Raw genomic sequence first — 19,244 nt, 5'->3', positions numbered from 1 at the left:
TGGGTTAAACAAAAAAAAGTTGACTCAAATTTCACTTCAGTCACTTACAACCATATATTTAAAAAACTAATTCCAATTCAAATAAAGTCGTGGTACTTTAACTCATATGGTATTTTTATAATAAAGATTAGACGAGCCATAACAACCGTATTTCTACAAATTACATCATTTGTGTGACTGGTTTTAATGAGTAATCGACACATTGATTACTGTATTGCCTCTTATCAAGTCGTCTATGTATTGAGGTACAGTCAGAATCACAGTAAGGTCAGTAAGTACACGCACTTGAGCTCCGAGCAATTTTTTGTTAATTTTCTTTGTTAAGGCTCCATAGGTTCGTGTTTTCTCTCACTCTCATTGAGCGTAAGCAAGAGTGAAATAGTGTTGGTTAAGACTCGAGTCCTTTGAGTCCTCTGCTTTGAAACTCGACTCAGTTTTTCAGACTCACAAGTCTAAACTCGAGTTCTTTTCAACTTTTTAGCGACTCGAGTCTTTTCTAGGGATTTGAGTCCTGCCCCAACGGTGTTGAGCCAACACCGTCCTGCCCTGATGACAACAGGAAACCAGATTTTATTGATGCAATCGATGCCCCTGCCTAGGTGGAACCTACAAAAGGCAAACTGGGTTGGTTTTGCCAAGGATATGGACGCTGCTGCTAGATGGATTGCCCCAAAAGCCGAAAACTACACCCACAAAGGGACTCATCATTTCAATGGCCAAGAAACATATCCCACGAGGCTAGAGGAAAACGTATGTCCCAGGCTGGAATGATGAAAGTGAGGAGCTATACCAACAATATATACAAACGGGGGACCAGGTAATAGGAAAAAACCTACTGGAGTCGCTGGACGTTGAGCGGAAAAGCAAATGGATAGCTACTGTGGAAAGAATGGATTTTAAAACTTCAAGCAGGTCGGCATGGAGGGTTTTAAATAGATTAACGGGCAAATCTGGTTCTAGAAATACATGTCCATCCCAAAAGCTAATAGATTCAATTGCAAACCGAACAGTGGAAACGTCACGCGTTAAAGGAAACCAACCCCACACTAAAGCCGTAAAGAAACAGGCCCAAAATCTAAAGAGAACGCTTCCTATTGATAACGTCATCTCAAAACCTTTCTCAGTAGAAGAAATAACCTGTGCTATCCAACTTCTTAGGCTGGGTAAAGCGGCAGGACAGGACGGTATCTATAATGAATTCATTAAAAACTTGGGACCAAACTGCAGAAAATGGCTGACTGCCTTCTATTCTGATATCCTAGCCGGAAATAAACTGCCTTCCTCTTTCAATTATGCCAAAATAGTAGCGATTCTTAAACCCAACAAACCTGCTGACGACCCGAAGAGCTTTAGACCTATAGCCTTGCTTAGCTCCCTCTACAAACTTCTGGAAAAAATAATTTCGGCCAGAATCACACCGCTCATCGACAAAATTGTGCCCGTAGAGCAGGCCGAGTTCAGAAATGGCCGTAACTGTGTCGATCAGGTATTGTCTCTTACGACACACATAGAGACTGGCTTCCAAAACCAGCTAAAAACTGTAGCTGTCTTTGTCGACCTATCTGCAGCTTATGACACAGTGTGGCGACATGGCCTATATCTAAAGCTGATGAGGGCTGTCCCTTGTCGACGAATGACAAGCCTAATCATCAATATGCTTAGTAATCGAAAGTTCGTCGTCCATCTTGGAGATAAGCAGAGCCGCCCTAGAACTCTTCACAATGGCCTCCCTCAAGGATCAGCACTTGCACCCTTACTCTTCAACCTTTACACCCACGACATACCGGAAACAGCGTCCAGAAAATTTATTTACGCTGATGACATCGCCCTGGCTTACCAACATAAATCCTTTGATTTCTCGGAAGCACAACTAACTTCAGATTTACAGTTGCTGAATACCTATTTTAAACAATGGAGACTGGTACCAAACGCATCCAAAACAGAGATTTCGACTTTCCACCTGAACAACAAACTAGCTTCATACAACCCCGCAGTATCGTTTGATGGTAAAGCGCTTGTGTACAACCCACAGCCCAAATACCTTGGTGTAACCCTTGACCGTTCTCTGACGTACTGTGCCCATCTAAGTAAGCTAAGCAAAAAGCTCGGAACCCGCAATAATATCCTGCATAGGCTGACTGGAACAACATGGGGAGCCACTGCAGATGTACTTCGGACTACAGGCCTCAGCTTGGTTTACTCTGCTGGGGAATACTGTGCACCCGTATGGCTTAATAGTGCTCACGTGGAGAAGGTGGATGTTCAATTGCGGAAAGCAATGCGCTGCATATCTGGCACCATACAGTCGACACCAATTCAGTGGCTGCCAACTCTGAGCCACATACCTCCACCACACCTCAGAAGGCAGCAAGCCCTGTTAAACGAAGCCACCAAAATTTCTAAAAGTCCAGAACTGCCAGTCTATGCTGAATTCATGCATCCTCCCAGGCAACGCCTAAAATCCCGCCACCCGCCCTACAGAATGGCACCGGAGTTAATGAAGGACAATTTTAACATCGGAGATAAATGGATGAAGGAATGGAATTCCAACCTGCCTACAACTTGCAGCGACTACAATCCCACTGAAAGGCCCAAAGGCTTCTCGGCCCCAAGACGCGAATGGTGCCAGCTTAATAGACTTCGCACAGAGCACGGCCGATCTGGCGATTTCATGTTTAGGTGTGGATGGAAAAACACCCCGGAATGCGATTGCGGAGCGCCTATACAATCTATCCACCATATTATTAATGAGTGCCCGAACCGAATGTACCCTGGTGACCCTCTGGACTTAATAGCGTTTAGTGAGAACGCAGCCCAATGGGTAAAGATATAAATCTGTAAAAATAAAACTGTAGAACGACTCATAATCATAATGCCATACGAATAAATAAAACTTGAGTCCTTTTCAATAAACTCTTAATTATTTTTGTTTGCAAAATTTCGAAATGTTTTGTCTTAGTAATATTCGTGGATTAGGCACACAAATAATACAATAACGCTTAATGACTTTACTTTTATTTAGGTTAAACCTATGAAATTGTTGACGGAGTTGTTATTCGGATGCTCGAATCCTTTTGAGTTCTCTTAATAAAGACTCAATAAATGACTCGCCTTGGGACTTAAAAGACTCGGAAGTTATTTAAGTGTCAAGTTTCGTAAAAACTAATCGAGTTCTTCAAATTCAGACTCCTAAGACTCGAGTTCCTACCAACACTAGAGTGAAATGCATGTGCGTGCTCTGGACCGCAGATATCATATTTTTGAATTTTAATTTGTTACAAGTTTTAACAAAAAAAGTATATCAATGAGTTCCCTCAAAAATAAAATTGCGCATATTTAGAAGCAATTTTCACATTTTTAGCTTTTGTGCATAAATTTTTAAAGTGTTCGTGATTTTTTTTTCTATAGAGCGAAAGTCAAAAAATCAGAAGTCGGATCGATGAAATCCTTGGAGAAAAACCTCAAGATTTCTAATAAAAATTTTAGCAACCGTATTGTGACCTAAAAAAGTGGTAAAAATCAAAAATTCCGCTCTGTCAACCTACGGCACCCCCTTTAAAACGCAGAAAATAGCCGAGGTAGTGAGTTCAACCCTAATCTAATTGGGTACTTGACACATGTTGAATATTATAACAAAATTTAGCTAAATATATAGTAAATGAGCCATCCCTTATAAACAAGTGCAATTTGAAAAGACATATTGAGATTATAAAAATATACAAGGATCCAGACTCATTTTTTTAAATATTTCATAAAGAAAAAGGTACCATTTGATTCCTTACATTTCATTGAAAAATAAATTGTAGGACAACTATAGACATAAACGCAATATTCCAGGGTCAAAATAGCAGCTTCCTTGATCTTCAATACAGACTAATGTAATGTGACGTCACATTACAATATCACTTTGTTACAGGCTTTTCAATCATCCAGTGCAAGCGTCAGACTTTAACTCTCATTTGTGACTTTTGTGTTGCTTAAATGGCATGAATCATATATAGACATTTGATCCTCAGGAAAATCAAGATCGTTTGACATTATTTACAAAAGTAGCCAATTGCCTATGCCGATTGTCCTAATGATCCCGGTTAGCAAAAAGAGGGTCAAAATTTATGTTAAGAAGAAGTGACGACCACTTCTGCATACGTAGTGGAAATGCGGATTCTGGGCGGTAGTCCACTTTCGTTTGATCCTAATTTACTGCTTAGTTTTTTTTTTGTAAATCACGATTTGTAAGTGATGATGCTGATGGTAAGTGATGATGCGGTCTACGGTCCACCGCACGCTTACCTATGAGATACCTATTTACTCTAACCTTGAAGAGATTCAGATTGTACTCATGCGGAAACACTGACTCGGCAGGGCATTTAATTCACTCCTTGGCAGTTCGCATAAGGAATGCTAAAGCAAAACGCTTCGTGCGTATTTGTGGAATAACTACCATGAAGCGATGCCGACGTGCCGATTGTCTGTTAGTCCGATGGTGAAATGGGGATGGAGGAATAAGGTTGTACAATTCCTCGGCACACTCTCTGAAATGTATCCTATAAAACATCGTTAGGCTGGCAATCTTGCGACGATGCTCCAGACTTTGGAGTCGAGCATTCGTCAGATCGTCATCATTAATGATTCTCTTGGCCCTCCTCTCGACTGACTCGAGCGCCTCAAGCTGGGACAATCTATCTAGGACTATGACATGGTATACTTCGACATTGAGTCGTATTGTCTCTGAAGCGATTACTTTTGATATGACTAAGATAATGTTTGATTTTATAGGTATTTTTATATGAACTTTAACCTTTCATACACACGTGACGTGTCTCTTCCTATTACGGTGTTGCTCAGGGTTCGTCACCAAACTTTCATTTGCCCTTGGAATACCACCAATACTATCGACCTTACTTTCTACTAAGTTATGCAACCCACCCCATATATGTCCCATCCTATTTAAGGCATGTCATGACAAGTCTCAAGATTATAATTGACAGGTAGTCTAATGTATAGACGTTTATGGAGGATCGAAATCGAAAATTATAGGGTACGGGAATTCTTTTTGTAGAAAAGGAGTGTGAAGGTTTCTGAGAAATGTTTCGTAAGAATGTTTTTATTTGTAATGCATCCTTTCTAAATTAAGTAGCGATTTAATCGATCAATTTACGACTGTATCTTTATTGCAAGCTTATACAGTGTGTACATTCAATACGGGTGAATAGTTAAACGTATATTGAGATAAATTTTGCTTAGAAATACAATGAACACAGGGTATTTACTGTAAATACTGCTCTAGTATCAACGATTTATTCTAACAAAAGTCTTTTTGTTTCAGATGCAGAATAAGGCAGTTTAAAGTAAGCAACGCCAACACAGACCTTGGTATTTAACATTTGCATGCAAAAATGCCCGGCAATTAATTAATCTTCATTTGATACTGCACTGGCATTAATCTCTACGTGGATCGCGTCCAAATCAGAGCTAGCAGGAAAATAAAGAATTCTTGGAGATCAAGCAGCTAGATTTTATACTACTACTTATAATAAAGAGAGCTTATAATATTCATGTTATTTAAAAGCTTCCAGAGCACTATACCTACCTGTAATGCTGTGATGTGTCCCGCCGAGTTTCTTACCCGTCCATATCGGGATACCCTCCTCCAATTTAGGGGAGATTTAAATCTTCTCGGGTCAGAGGTGTATGGTTAGAGCCGGTGTAACTTTATTAGACGTTCATAAGCGCATTGTAATATGCCTACTTGAATAATAAACTATCTTTATCTTATTTTTCTCTCTTTATTTTGACGAAATATTAATGGAAAACGGTGTTACAATCGTGTAGATAAGTACTTAATGAGTTCCTTATTTTAAACACTCTCTTATCGGGGACATAACCTCAGTAGTGTCTAGCAAATATATAACAGTGTTTTTTTTATGCTTGTGGTATCCGTCGTAAAAACTAGAAGAACAGAGAAATAAGGAAACTTAGAGTTTCCTTGCTTATACTCTGTATCTTTAGGTATTTAAATAAAAGTAAACAACATCTACCCTCAAATGGCTCCTTAAGCCTGTTGAGGGTAGATGAAAACATTACATGATCAAATAATGTAGGTAAAAGTCAGGTCGTTCAGTCACAGATCCAGGCGGTTTTGTATTTGATTGGTTAACCAATAAATGTTATAACTACCCGAAAATTTACAAAATGTTTGTTTACTTTTATTTAAATACCTAAAGATACAGAGTATAGCAATAAGTCGTATGGAAGTTATGGTAACACGACTTACTAATAAGTTTGATACTCGCTTAAAACATAAATAAATAAATGTTATAGGGACATTCTTACACAAATTGACTAAGTCCCACGGTAAGGCAAGAAGACTTAATACTTATTACTTATAGGTATTCTCAAAGCTCGCTTAATACTTATTATAAATGGGTTAGCTGTAAATGGGTTGAATAACTTGAATACTTCAACTCTAAGCTTATTTACTTCTTTCTCTATGAAACTACCGAATCATGATTATTATTATCATTTAGACTTTAAGAAAAATGATGTAACTGTCCACTGGACTTTACAATTTTGACATAGTGTCATAGAGTACCTCAAAAGGAAAAACCAGACCCTTACACTCAACGAGACCTCTCAAGTCTGTCATGTCACCAAGATACTCATAGCGTAACCCGGTCAAGTAAGTTACGCCGTAAATATTGCAGAAACGCGGAAATATGACTTATGATAAAGTGTATTCAATCTATTTGTAGTCTACATAATGTTTTGGCGCGTTGAGGCAAGATTATTATATTATAAGTAATTTGTACACATACAGTAACCGCCTCATTATACACATACACGTTATATTATTATTATGAGCCCATATGGTCCCATTGTTGGTCAAAAGTCTCCCTCTTATTCTTCCACGTATCCCTCCCGCCACCTCCTTACAATTTGTGGGACCCAACAGGTGGCTGTTTTGGCCCAAAGGTCATCCGGCATACGGCAGACGTGTCCTGCCCAGTCCCATTTGAGCTTGGCGGCAGCTTCAGGTACATCAGTTATTCTAGTTTTGGAACGTAGTATTGTATTTTTCTGAGCGTGAAGTTAACCGTTCAATTTAAACACGTAATAGATCACCGTAAAAGGGAAGTTGGTTTTTAAGCGCTTGTAAGTGGCATAAGTTTTATGCTCGTATAACGTAAAATCATCTAAGTACTAAGACGTTTATTGACTAAACAATACACTCCAAAACTTCCCATACAAACTGTCACTGCTGCAGCTGGCAGCCGGCGCACTCCTCTCCCCACTCGGCCGTCGCGGGCCCAAGTGCTCAATAAACCAAAGCCATACTTTACTCCAGGGCAAAAACTGGTGCTTTATAAGTTCCAGATTTCTCACAATGTAATTTTTATCCCTTTAAGGATGATTCACGCTAGATCGGGCCGGACCTGGGCCGAGACGTCCGACACGTCATTTTCTATGACCGCTGATCAGTGATCACGTGGTATAACTTTAGATTCTAAACTCCAGTGGGGTCCCCATATTGCTACTCTTTCGAATAGACTGAGTTCTGCAGCTTTTGCAGTAAGCAAAATCCGTCAGTTAACTGATGTAAAAACAGCTCGATTAGTATATTTTAGTTACTTCCATAGCATTATGTCATATGGTATTTTACTGTGGGGTGGTGCTTCAGATATAAATACCATTTTTGTTCTGCAGAAGAGGGCTATTCGAGCAATATATAAAATGAACCATAGAGACTCACTGAGAGATAAATTTAAGGAAATTGACATCATGACAGTGCACTGTCAATACATTTATGAGAATATTCTGTATGTGCATAAAAATATTGCCGATTTTAAGAAAAATTGTGACATTCATAATATTAATACTAGAAATAAACATAAGTTCGCCGTGCCCTTCACTCGGCTCCATAAAATTAAAAAATCATTCATGGGTAATTGTGTGAGATTTTATAATAAACTTCCAAACCATATTACTGAGTTACCAATTAATAAATTTAAGAATCATGTAAAGCGTAAACTTATTTCTAAAGCTTATTATACCACACAAGACTACATGAATGATAAAACAACGTGGGATTAATTGTGATTCGAAATGATTAATTATTTATTATATTTGAATAATGATAATGAAATGGATATTCCAATGCATGTATTTCCTTTGTTGTTTTTATTATATTTGTTTGACATTTAGAATTTATTCTAGAAACAATCTAGACTAGTATTTTTTATACATTTTTTTTTGTATGACTATATTTTGTGAAAGTTTTAGTATTAAATTTGATCTATGAATTACAACATCAATAAATTGCTCTGATAATTAGATTAAGATAATGATATGTAATACTGTCTTACTATTCATAAGTGCTTGTTGCTAGGCCTACATGAATAAAGTATATTTGAATTGAATTGAATTGAATTGGTATTTTCCATTAAAAACGAAGCGGAGGAAGCCCCAGCTCGGTCTAACGTGAGTCTTCCTTTACACGCCAACAAATTAGTATAGTCAGACAAAGATAAGGTGGCAGCGGTTTTGATAGCCCAGACGGTGCAAGTGACAAGTAAACGTCATAATTTCATAGATGTTTGACGTTTAAACTAATCCATGCACCGTCTGGGCTATCAAAACCGATACCAACTTATTTTGGTTTGACTCTAGAGGCGTCGTAATGAATTTATTTTACTACTTAGTGCGAGTTTTGTGTGTATCAGTTACAGTCTACAAAAGAAAAAGCAAATCCCTAACATAATGGACCTTGTGGAGTCCACTTGTTTTTGAATACGTCCAACGTGTCAAATGCCAACTCAAAATCCTTCAATTTTCATAGAAATTGTAGGCGTAAAATAATCGTCTGTACAAAAAGTTTGTTGATTCACTTTCCCTCTCAACTATAGCCTTGTTGACACTTTTGACTGACAATGAATATACCTTATTATAGAGACATAAGGTTCACCGATGATCATGATGTATTTATGTTACTTATGACAGTGGTTACTGTTGAGGAGCGGTGTCAAGTGCGAACGGTTAGTGAAATATAGAAAATCTTGTCCGATTCTGGCAAACGATCATACAGGGCGTGCAATTTTAAATTGGCTATTTATATTAATCATTTGATTCTTTTACGGCATACCAATAATTATAGAGAATCTTAAGTTTTTTTTTGTTGTCATGTCATTTGTATTTTTTAATCTTAATCTTATCAATAATAAACGTCGGTAATGTAAATCAAAATGCATCGATGATTGCATATTGCTGATAACTTTGATAACGATAAACAGTTAAGCAATCTTACGCAATACCGATATTTTGATTTCGTATGATTTAACGCGTACCCTCAACGAGGCGGAGGGGGCGGGTTTAGGGTCGGCAACGCGCATGTAACTCCTCTGGAGTTGCAGGCGTACATAGGCTACGGAGACTGCTTACCATCAGGCGAGCCGTATGCTTGTTTGCCACCGACGTAGTATAAAAAAAAAAGATTTAAAAAAGAACTATAAGTAATTTAAAACAATGAAAATTTATTACATTCTGTAGTGCTAAGATGATCGGCTCTTTATCATATGTCACAATGCTTGTCACGTTCTAAGAAGTACGTAAGTGCGAAAGTGACGGGCATAGTGATAAGCGATAAGAATGGAACCATGCTGCCACTGCTGGAAGACTTTATTTAAGTTCACAAAGTGATTAAAGATCAAATGCTTTACTACGAGTAATATAACTTTTTTTTATAAAACGCTATAAAATATATTTCATGCTATGGTTCAAGGAATTTCGAATCTTCTCACATTGACATTATGGATATCTATTAGCGACATTTATATTGATTGTCTCTGGATCTCCTGATACGAGATATATTACTTATAGGTTCAAATCAAAATTCTTACATAAATGTGTGAGTTGTTTGTAATATACAATTGTGTATTTTTTACTGTGATAAGATAAGAATTGGTACATTAAACAAAATCTTTGGCTTGTACTTAGTCAATATCTTAAACATACATACATATAATCACGCTTATTCCCGGAGTGGTAGGCAGATACCACGGATTTCCACTTGCTGCGATCCTGCTCTTGACCTGGCTTTTCTTCAGGATTTCCCCGATTTGATCAGAGAAAGTCCGCCGAGGTCTACCCCTTCCAGCTCCCTCTTCTACTTCTCCATTATACACTCTTAAAAATTATATAAAAAAGCTTTTTTTATATATCTGAAACACCCTGTACGACCGTGAGAACGATCCGGCGCATCAAGTAGACTTGCGCAATGTATGAGCGTAAACATTAGATATAGTCTTTATGTTATGTTTGCGCATTATTGGATTTTCAGATGCGAGATTACCACGTTCTTATGACACACCAATTTTAATAATACCACGTCAATCAAATTCGGGTAATACATATCTTTCCTTAGACATTCATAGTTAGTTTTACAGAAATCTGCCCAGGAATATTGTTATTACGTTCGCCAGATAAGCGCTGGTGGCCTAGCGGTAAGAGCGTGCGACTTGCAATCCGGAGGTCGCGGGTTCAAACCCGGCTCGTACCAATGAGTTTTTCGGAACTTATGTACGAAATATTATTTGATATTTACCAGTCGCTTTTCGGTGAAGGAAAACATCGTGAGGAAACCGGACTAATCCCAACAAGGCCTAGTTTACCCTCTGGGTTGGGAGGTCAGATGGCAGTCGCTTTCGTAAAAACTAGTGCCTACGCCAAATCTTGAGATTAGTTGTCAAGCGGACCCCAGGCTCCCTTGAGCCGTGGCAAAATGCCGGGACAACGCGAGGAAGAAGACGTTCGTCAGATATGACGAATGGTTAGCGAGAAGCGCCGGCAATGGAGGTTCATGCAAGCTAAGCAATAATTCTGGCCTAGCCCACAAAATTAGTCGAGACGCGTCACGAGTGAATTTTCATTGGCGGATTTCTTTGGCGGATTTTTTTTAAGAATATTACTAACATACCCTCATCAGGATATGAGTTGTCAGCATTGTATCCCTGTTTATATCACGATTGACCGGCGATTCCCTGATCGCCTTTGTCCAAACTAAGTAATGTACTATCATAAATAATATTCATAATAATGTACTGATACTTTTAGATTCATATTAGTATCTCAGCAGCCAACGAATTAGTAATGATGGCTTGAGCACACACGTGATTTGGCAGTGCTTTGAGCTGTAAGGTCAAGACAATAAGCACTTAATTTCATGATTCCTTTCTTCGAGGTTCATGTTATCGAGGTGCGACTGTTCCTAATTGTAAGTCACGGTCGTATGTCGGAAGTATAAAAGAAAGGCTCGTTAGTTTAACAGGCTGGAGGGATAATGGAAAACGGTTGCATAACATAATGCATAAGGACAATGCAGGGCGCGGCGCATACGCGTCGTGATGCGTTTTTATAACGCCAGGGTTGCGACTTCAACTTTTTTCTTATTTTAGTTTTGTTCCGACTGTGGAAAGCCAACCAAAAGGATTATGATTAGTCTACAACGTGCTCACAAGGAACCCAAAAACATTTAAACACGCATTTTTGAGGCCAAATGAGTTAAGGTAAACGTGGTAAAAATATTATTTTGTTTTCTTTCTATGGTCTTTCGAATGTGTTTGTACATAAAATTGAAGCTGATGGTCCCGGGTTCAAATCCTGGTAAGGGCATTTATTCGTGTGATGAGCATGGATATTTGTTCCTGAGTCATGGGTGTTTTCTATGTATTTAAGTATTTATAAATATTTATATATTATATATATCGTTGTCTAAGTACCCTCAATACAAGCCTTATTGAGCTTACTGTTGGACTTAGTCGATTTGTGTAATAATGTCCTATAATATTTATTTATTTATTTTATAAAAAGTAAAAATTACTGGTAAAACTATTACTTAAAATGAAATGGTAGTTTTATTTCGTAAAACCTACTTGTCACTTTTCGATTTCTGACAATAAGGATATTTAGACTAGGACCCATAGTGGCAACATTGCCACCAAAAAGGCGTTTTGCGCTAAGTAACAATAAAAAGTTCTTGGTGTATCTAAGTAAGCGAGGCCAACAAAGTCTTGAAAATAATCTACATACATATTACTAAAACTAACTTTGACGACCGGTTTGGCCTAGTGGGTAGTGACCCTGCCTACGAAGCTGATGGTCCCGGGTTCAAATCCTGGTAAGGGCATTTATTTGTGTGATGAGCATGGATATTTGTTCCTGAGTCATGGGTGTTTTCTATGTATTTAAGTATTTATAAATATTTATATATTATATATATCGTTGTCTATGTACCCTCAACACAAGCCTTATTGAGCTTACTGAGGGACTTAGTCAATTTGTGTAATAATGTCCTATAATATTTATTTATTTATTTATTATTTATTTATATTATTATGTGCTTTTGTGTTTAAAGTTATGCTCAACGGATTAAGGACACCTTGTCCGCTTAGCTTCTTTTGTTTCTGCCTACTAATTTGTACAATAAGACAGCAAAATTGGTTTATACCAACACGGTAAAAAAAATTGAAATTGAAATAATTTTGTGGTTAAAAGGATATGCGCGGGACCCTAGCTAGATCATTACCGCGTGACAGCCGCTTCCCCTCACGTCCACGCATGCGCACGGACTAATGGATCAATCCGTCCGTGCCCAAATCAATATCGGCTCGATGACAATGGGCACCATCAATGACAAAGTTTGACCTATTGTGGACGTTATCACAATGACATAAAGTCTACAAGAAAGCTTTGTTATGTGTGGACGATAATTTTAATGCACAGTATTGTGGCGTTTCGATAATTTTCTTTGTTTATGAGACTGATGTTGAACTCATGATTATGTTCCTTTTGTTTGATAACTTGCCGCTCTAAATATAAAGCTCTGGTTTCCAAAATACGGCAAAATATGGATGGAGTGGTTTTTTGTATAAGACAGCAGCTATCCTAGGAAACCAGAGCTTAACGCCAGTTACCGTAGTCACCCTTTAGGGTTAAATTGTAAGCGGGTAATTGAATAAAATATAACAGGATGTGGACAACTTTCCATACGCGTAAAGTAACTACCTCATCATAATATATTTAAGAGTAAGACTCTTGTCGGTGGAGCAATTTCACTGTTTGGCATTCCTCTGCCTTCTCTATGACAGCCTGATACGACACGACATTGAGTTTTCCTTTATTTGATTCATGTACGCTTTCCTTGGTCTCCCCTTCTTCTTCTTTGCTTCAACTCTCCCTTCTATAATGTTTTTGATATATTCGTCGTGTCGTAACAGGTGCCCCAGCATTTTTGCCACAGCTCATGGGAGCCTGGGGTCTGCTTGGCAACTAATCCTAAGAATTGGCATAGACACTAGTTTTTATGAAAGCGACTGCCATCTGATCTTCCAACCCAACCCAGATCCAGAGGGTAAACTAGGCCTTTACTCACTGTAAATAAGTACAATTTATTGCAAACCATGGTATGTACATAGATGTTATAAATTATATAGAGTTTCACATGGACTCCGGTGGGGTGGGCCTTATTGTGATTAGTCCGGTTTCCTCACGATGTTTTCCTACACCGAAAATCGCCTGCCTACAAAAGTAAGACCTTAGAGTGAAGTAATACAATTTGTGTTTTCCCTAGGCGCCATGACGTCAACCGCAAACCCTATTTATTATGAAAACTAGGTCATTGTCGACTTCTGTTTACCCATACAGTTAACGCTGTAGGCAAATACTGAGAACGTAACAGGAATAATTTCAGTCCACAAACTTACGTTTGAGAGGCATAACGCTCTTAGTGACATTTCGAAGAATCTCGTGGCTTGATTATTTGAAAACTGAAATATTACGCAATAACTAGAGTTATGCATACAAATGTGTCCATCAGATTAATATTGTACCTATGCCCGAAAAATACCTGGCCTAAATTTGCGCCATCCATTTATAATATGACATCGGTCTTATTGGTCAACATAGGTACTCAATAACAATTGTGGCTGAGGCGTTTGGCCCTCCACGCAAGTTACATGCATGCCAAATCTAAAAGCAACCCTTTGCTAAAAACCATAAAAAATTAAATGCTTATAAATAATAGGAAAAGTGGAGGAACTCACTGTCACATGCGAGACTTGAACTTGCGACCCCGGGGTACCAGCTCGTCGCTCTACCAACTCAGCTACTGAGATTTACCCGTTGGCAGCGACGAATATTCACACCATATCCTGATATACCTAAATAAATTATCAGAATATTGTTATTGTCGCTTAGGCTTAGCCTTCTTTCAGACATCACGTAACATGTCTCATAATTGCCTGTATTTCATGACATAACGGTTCGTGACAAGGGAAACCTTCAGCTACGTGTTTGTTTGTTTGTCTATGTGGCGTGTCACTTGGCATCACGCAAGGGACAGTGAGAACTGTGGTTTGAATTATTAAAAAACAACGATGAACTATTGCTACTGCTCAGTCATTAGAATAACAGAAGAACACGCTTCAGAGGAAAAGGGACGGCTGTTTCTCCATACAAACGTAGTCCCCGTTTTCCTCTCTGAATATTGATCTGATACAAATATTTTAAACAATTTGGTGTATATTAACCTTAGATACGCCCCTACGTTCGATTTTTTTTCGATTATATTAAAAATTAAGAACGAAAAACTGAATCAAAATATTTTCAATAATGTTAATGTACTTACGTTTGTATGAAGCGGGCATTTCGCGCGAGACCTCCACTTTCGTCATTTAACTCTGATCCCTGCAACTTATTTCATAATTTTTTTCATACTTCTCTCTGTAACGGATTTCGTTGCCGGGCCTCAGACCGTCAACATCTCCAGCATCTCATGATGATGTCTCGTAGGGAGGAGAAATATATGTCAAGTTTTGTACATTTGGTGGTGGTATGTTATATTTATTTGCGTGTTGATTTTCGTGGTGGGAATGTGGGAGCATTGCTTCCAAAAAATACGCATAAAAGGTTAGCTTTGATGGCGGATTAGCAAAGTAACGCCTGCGACTGTAGCACGCTCGTATTTTTATCACTTGTCACTATGCCTGTCACGTTCTAACGAGCATGTAAGTGAGAAAGTGACAGGCAGAGTGATAAGTGATAAAAATGCGACCGTGCTACAGCCGCTGATTGTATTAATTGTTTGTGTGTCAGTCACTGACGTTTTTTCAGAGCCGCATAATTTGATATTGACTCTATTCTTTATTTGGTATAAAATATGAAAATAACACCAACCAAATTATCAATATTCAGATCCTAAAGATCTGAATACTCAAGCAAAAACAAAAATGCCTATCAACGTACGTGTTCATGAGATTATGAGCTGCATACGTCAATTTTCTAATATGATAGCTTCTTTAATTATTAATTCAAAAAAGTCCTAATAGCCAAGTATCCCTTTGACCAATAAGTCATTTAGTGAGTCGTGTAGTGGATCTAAACATTGTGAAAGTCCGTTGACACAGCGCGGCCCCGTGACCCGCATGACCTTTAGGATTTGTTTATCAAACACATGTTTCTAGTGAAACTTGACTACCATCCACACTTAACTCTTCTTAAACCCTATTACCAACACATAAGGTTTATCTATGGTCAATGATATGTTGGTAGTACTTGACGTCTGAGTGCGTCGGCGGCGGGATTGTCATTTAAAATAAACAAAGTCGAACATGACACATGATTTGTTTAAGTAGATAGTTTTTGGAAATGCAGAAGGGCTAGCAGTATAAGTTGCTAAACAAAACGGAATGACGGCGAAAGATAGTTTGGCAAATAGCCTGATGTAAGAGAAAAGTCTAAAAAGGGGTGTAAACCTGAAACAGGAGCTTCAATTTAATGGAGCCAATAATTTTTCAATTCGGGAATTTGTTAAATTACTATTACGATCTAAGAATAATAGATGACCTATAGGAAGAACCAAGACAGGTTGTCATTCTACGATTGGAATTAATACGATGTTGATATTAGATAGGTAAAAGAATGCAAGAAAATAATAATAAATATATAAATATTATAGGACATTATTACACAAATTAACTAAGTCCCACAGTAAGCTCAATAAGGCTTGTGTTGAGGGTACTTAGACAACGATATATATATATAATATAAATATTTATATATACTTAAATACATAGACAACATCCATGACTCAGGAACAAATATACGTGCTCATCACACGAATAAATGCCCTTACCAGGATTTGAACCTGGGACCATTGGCTTCATAGGCGAGGTCACTACCAGACAGGGTCAGACCGGTCGTCAAAATAATAGAACACTATAAAGGCCTAATATGCGTCAAAATGATCGAAAACCAACAGACTTGAGAGTTATCTCGTTTTAATAGGTATTTTTATGTAATGTATCTCATTATAAATACTAAGGTGGTACGGCCATGTTATCCGGAGAGACGATGGCCATATCATGCAAAAAGCGTTGACTCTGCCAGAAGGCAAAAAACGAGGAGGACGGCCCCATCTGACATGGTGAACGAGTACGGCCAAACTATTGGAAAAAGCCCAACTACCCAACCCGACAACTCAAGACAGATCGTCTTGGCGCCGAAGGATAAGGAGAGCCGACCCCACATAATGTGGGATAAGGCAAAGCAAAAGAAGAGAAGAATCGAGAAGGGCATATATCCTTGTTCCTTCGATCGGACAGACCATTCGCCGCGCGCGCCCGGCGGTCCGCGGACATATGCCCTGCAGCAATTCTCTTGCCTAGGTTTAATGGGTGACGACATTTTGACTAAAATACCAATATCTCAGTTCTGCAATGTGATTCCGCTTGGTGCCCATAAAACGAAATGAAGTACATAGAAATACCTATCTAATGACCTAACTTTAATCTCTGTTGGTTTTTGGACCGGGCTCCATAAAAAGTTGTCCATGGTCCTTTGCCTACGTGGGAGACATGAACCATTTATTTAAATGTACCATAATCATATGAATTAATTAGCCCTCCAATATCACCTGATGATACCTACTTATTGAAGCCTAGCACAGATGTGCCAAAAATAAACATTTTTTTTTGTAAAATGGTTAGTTTCCCTGTAGATATCTTTTCTTTAGACACGTACCTGTTTTTACTTTACTAGTTAGTACAAAGTTACTAGGAATCATCTCACCTTTTACTTTTCCACGGGAATCCACACTTTGTAAAGTATAGTCAACAAACTTACTGTAAATTAGAAACACATGGAAACTTGTCTCTTTGTCTTCTTGCGCACGAGTTGCGAAACAACGTCTCGTATGATAATTAGGTGAGGCCTTTTTACTTTACCTGTGCTGTTCGATGTCAGCTGGGTGGAAACGCTTTTCGTATCTACTGATTGAGGGTATACGAATATTTATTTACCACCTATGTATGTATCAGACTATCAGCTGCAGAGATAGTTGATCTGCAAACAAAATTCTTTGCAGCGGGGTCAACAATCTCTTCAGCTGACTGTACATTTTGGTGCCTTACACCTATGTGAAGTTTACGTATAGAATGTATTATTGAGGCCCTTAATTGACCAAAAACCATTTGAGCTTACAAATATTATAAGACGAATCAATTTTTTTTAATAAAATTACCGCTTTAGGTCTATTTACTGATGTGGCCTAAACATTATAATTTTAAATATAAATTTTAGATTATTTTAAAGAATGTTAAATAGGACCTTAGAGTTCTTGATGAGAGAGGAAGATATCGTTGGAAAATTTCTCCTGATTCTTTTATTTATTCATCTTCAAATGCCAAACCTTAACCAATAGACAACTAAAAACTGCAATCGATATCAAAACAATGATCATCGATAAATAGAACACTTCAACTCAACAGATAAAATACCAGTACAAATACAAAGACATGCTAAAATCTGACACAACCCAAAGAAAGTCGACGACCGTCGCGTGATAGGCCGAAAGTGATGTAACCCATGTCAAGGGCAGGCCTTTAGAGGCGGGTCACGATGTCCTCAAGGTCAGATCTGTCAGATCAGGAGCATGACTTTAAAGCCAGTGTTGTGGTCTTTAATTAGGAATAATTGTTAAGAATTTTAAAGTCCAACTTATGCTGGTTAGATTAGATTTAAGTGAAGTGGATCTGGTTGAACAGCTACTGGATGATGCCTGGTGGATTATAGGATATGTGTCCGGTCAGTTGTGAAATGAGTGACATTGGCACCGTAATGTCACTTTGAACGAACCGACGATGGTGACACTTTTGCAATTATCTTTCATGATTGTAAGTATTATTGGGTATTGGATAGTGATTAAAGTGCACTTTTTGACGTGAATGTATGCTAAATAAAAACCGGTTAAGTGCGAGTTCGTTTTACTCGCGCACCGAGGGTTCCGTACAAACTTTGAATGACCTCTTGTAACTATAAAGTCAAAAGACTTTTGAACAGAAGTACCTATACTAAGTATAATTGTGTACACGGCCATCTATCGGCAAATTGTGAAACTAATTTGCCCGATGTAATGCACGTATGTTGGTTTTTCGAGGATAATTCTCTATCATTTTTCGTCGGTAAACTTCGGAGATAAGGAAGGAGGGGGGGGGGGGGGGGGGGGGGGAGAACGGTATTTTTTCACATTTTCCTTCATAAATATTTTTTTTTCTGTATGAAAAATAAAATTAAAATTTTTTTGGAATGTACAATTTGAGTTCTTTCAAATGATATCCCACTTGACCTAGTCACTAGACTTTGAAATTTTGCCCCCTCTTCATATTGGGCATTTTCCATAGTAATTAAAAATAAAATAAAAAATATTACTTTTAATGTGTCTGGCGTTTTAGCGTTATTCATAACTATTCCAAATTTCAAATCGATAACTTAAGTGGTTCTCGAGATAATTAGCGATGTGACAGACAGACAGACGGACAGAGTCGCACCATAAGGGTTCCTTTTATACCTTTTTGGTAAAAAAATCGCTGAAAAAATAGGAAGCGCGACATATCCAGCAAACACGTCATCGTCAAGGGTATAATATTTATCAGATCAGGAGCACGGACTAGCAGACTATCCAGTAAAGTGTGGTCGCTAATAACAAGTGGTTGTTAAGGATTATGAAGGCCAAGCTGTATTGGTTAGGATAGAAGTGGATCTGGTTGGACAGCTACTGGATGATGGTGGATTATGGGATGTGTCCGGTCAGTTGCGAAATTTGTGACATTGGTACCGTAATGTTATGTGAAACGGACCGCAGTTGCGCAATTAACCTGTGGGTTCACGAGGGTATCCATGGGCTATGATTAGAATGC

General features: G+C 38.2%; 1 protein-coding gene across 2 annotated transcripts in view; it reads left to right on the top strand.

The window, feature by feature from the left end:
- The window catches only part of LOC133530964 (inverted formin-2), a 173,440-nt gene that overhangs the window by 80,499 nt on the left and 73,697 nt on the right, over nucleotides 1–19,244 (top strand). The window contains exon 3 of one of the 2 annotated variants that reach the window (XM_061869031.1): nucleotides 5,327–5,348. The exons of the other annotated variant lie outside the window; for it this stretch is intronic. The gene's annotated coding sequence lies outside the window, so the exon portion shown is untranslated. The remainder of the gene's footprint in view (nucleotides 1–5,326; nucleotides 5,349–19,244) is intronic. 2 annotated transcript variants of the gene reach the window in all.

This window comes from Cydia pomonella, chromosome 2 (genome assembly GCF_033807575.1).
Source record: "Cydia pomonella isolate Wapato2018A chromosome 2, ilCydPomo1, whole genome shotgun sequence".
NCBI lineage: Eukaryota > Metazoa > Arthropoda > Insecta > Lepidoptera > Tortricidae > Cydia > Cydia pomonella.
Note: the sequence above shows the minus strand (reverse complement) of the source record. Positions and strands in the feature narration are given on the sequence as shown.